This window comes from Suricata suricatta, chromosome 10, assembly GCF_006229205.1.
Source record: "Suricata suricatta isolate VVHF042 chromosome 10, meerkat_22Aug2017_6uvM2_HiC, whole genome shotgun sequence".
Lineage (NCBI taxonomy): Eukaryota > Metazoa > Chordata > Mammalia > Carnivora > Herpestidae > Suricata > Suricata suricatta.
The window spans coordinates 67986186-67988597 of record NC_043709.1 but is presented as its reverse complement, the minus strand read 5'-3'; positions in this window follow the sequence as shown (position 1 = coordinate 67988597).

Here is a 2412-nt window from a genome sequence, read left to right as displayed (position 1 = left end):
ATGTGATGTGTGTCTTCCCTTTTGTCCGAAGCAGTGATTGAGGGCAAACCAGAGAACTCTGCAGGATTTCAATATGAATGAGGGGCACCTGTGGCTGTGGGGACACTGAGACACTGAGGAACAGTCGAAAAGACTACCGCTCAGCAGCCTCCAGAGTAATTTCCTCAAAATCGTTCAGTAGTCTCCCATTCCACTTTAGGCCAAGCAGTGCAAGTGGAAAAGTGGTTAGAAATGATCAACGAGCAAGGAATGCCAAAGAAATTGAATAGCCTGGAAAGAAACTGGGAAGTTTCCCAGTTACAGAAGAGAGTCAGTAAAATAGAGCTTGAAGGTAGCATGCAGGGCACGGAGATGAACAATGCCTGAGGCATTGCAAAATAATACACAAAAAGCCCACAGAGCCAGCCAGAAAAGACATGTGCAGGAAAAGGAGGACAATGAGAGTATGGGTCCTGCCAGATCAAAACTGAAAACATATTTATAAATCTCTTTCAGAGATGAGCCAGAGTTTTAGAATTTATTTTGAAGACCCACGAGTATTTGGGGATGGGGTGGGCAGAGGGAATGGGAGAATGCTTAAGAAAGTACATTACTGTATAGAATTTAATTGAGTAAATTATTGTTGAATTTGTTGAATATACCTCTTAACATATTCCCTGTGCATTTTAAAAAATATTTTTTCTTTAAGGATTAGGATGTAATCTGCCTAAGGTCTTGAGTCCTGACTGGGTGTTGGGCAGTGGAGAGATTCTACATAGTTAGCAGTTCTTGGGAAATAATTTGTTTCTCCCTGAGCAACCCTGCACCAGCCAGATTTCCAGTGGTTACGAAAAAGGCTACAAGGATATTCTTGAATCTTTTCCTTTCAGGTGAGAACAGAACTAACTCTTCACAATTACATCTTCTTTTCAAAGAGGTCTGATTGTTGGAGCAGGTGCTCAGAGGTGCCAGTGAGGTCAGCAATCCAGAGTGTGTATTACCCGGGCTCCGAGAGGCTTTTCTGTCCACCAAGCACAGACACTCTCCTGCCCCTGCCCCAACAGAGAATTCAACTGATCCTGGAGGAATCAGGGAAGCTTCTTCAGATTCCACTACAGAATTCTACTTAGAATAAGCATGTGTGTTTAACCAACTGAGCCACCCAGGTGTCTAAGCATGTGTGTTTAAAATAAAAAAGATTTACCTGTTTGTTGTATTTGCTTATTAATTTTAGGGTTGGAGGAATTGTACTAAATGGATACACACATAACAGGGCCATTAAAATAAACAAAAGATCTAAAGTGAATGGAGGGTGGAGATGAGAGAATTAAGGCTAAGAAAGTTACGGCAATCGAATTCTAAAATTAGCTCAACTTCTTGGCATTCAAAACATATCAGGAAACACAATGGGCTATATAGTTCCCACAATCTGATAAAACCAAGCGTGCTGGTTCTAATGAGAGACAAGACTTCCTCAGACTCTGAATTCATAGATATCATCTAGGTAGCTCTCATATTCTCCTGCTTCTCTCCATGGTCACTGTCACAAACCCAGCCCAAAGTCCCAGGATTTCTTTTCTGCCTTACTTGACCGCTCTCCAGTTAGCACCTTCTTCAGATCCCGGCACCGCCTCCATACCACAGTAGTGGCCCTTTAAAATGCAAATATGAGACCCCATCTCATTGCTTTTTAAAAACTTAGATATAATTGGCATATAGCATTGTATTAGTTTTAGGTGTACAACGTAATGATTTGATGTCTATAGTAAAATGATTACCACAGTAAGTTTAAGTTGACGTCCATCACCACATATAGTTACTTTTTTTTTTTTTCTGGTGCACATCTCATTGACTCAAGGGCAAAGTCCAAAATCCTGTGTGCTGCATACAAGACACAATCTGGCCCTAGCCTAGTCCTTCAGACTAGTGACAAATAGGTCTATGCATATGCTTTGATTAGCAGCCTCTGACCTCGCCCCCATCGCGTCTTTAATAGCTAACTCACATTCTATTACTTTACCCTTGGCTAGCCCATAGGTCTCAGCCATTGGACCCTGAGGGCATTTGATTTTTTCTATGATGCTTTTTTTGGGGAGGGGGCCAGATCTCAGCATGGACCAAAGTGGTTCTTCAAGGAATGAAACACTGCAGCAAATGGCCTGAGCCAATCGGGCTTTCTCAGTGATTAGGTTCTTTTTCATAAGTATCAGGAGCTTCAAATGGCTAATTAAGGACTTAAGAGATTTAGAGCCATCCTTATAGCCCATGACCAAGTATGAAGTCAAATGTCAGAATGAATCCTACAACACATTTAAACATTTATGTGTAAGCCCATACAGAAACGGTCCTATAAAAACAGTGTGGAGATGCCTCAAAAAACTATCAGAACTCCCCTATGACCCAGCAATAGCACTGCTGGGGATTTACCCAAGG